Below are 557 nucleotides of genomic sequence, written 5' to 3' on the forward strand. Positions count from 1 at the left end.
GTGCTAAGTGTGGTGCCTGCCTCTTCTTCAACACTGTCTCTGGCAGATCCTGCAGTGGAAAATCACAGCACGAAGTCAATACACCAGGAGCTGTTGCCTGATGAAGCAAGTCTGGCAGACGGCTCCCAGGCACCGATCTTAATACTGGGAGGAGATCCTCCGTGGGAACAGCAGGCACCCCTCGTCACCATTGCTCTGTTTTCCCATGGCCAGCACACAGGTATTGTGTCACACACTGTCCCCGCAACCTCTCCAACACATTTTACAAACACAGAGGGATCGTACAGGAGATGCAGTGAGAGTGGAAACGCAAGCTGTGAAGTGCCAGTTCTGCGTGGCAGCATTATCTGCCCCTGCACCTCCCTTCTATGGCCCTGTGGGCTTATTTTACTGGAATATGGGAGGAAAACAGAATTCTTACATCCTGCTTCTGAAGGGGACATGTGTCTGTGGGAGCACCAAGATACTGAGGATAAGAAAGAAAAGACTATTTTTCTCAAAATATGAATTAACAGTCTGCATAAGCTGGAGTGGCTAAAGTGAGGTATTATAAAGAT

This window comes from Calidris pugnax, unplaced genomic scaffold (genome assembly GCF_001431845.1).
Source record: "Calidris pugnax isolate Ruff unplaced genomic scaffold, ASM143184v1 scaffold211, whole genome shotgun sequence".
In the NCBI taxonomy this organism is placed as follows: Eukaryota; Metazoa; Chordata; class Aves; order Charadriiformes; family Scolopacidae; genus Calidris; species Calidris pugnax.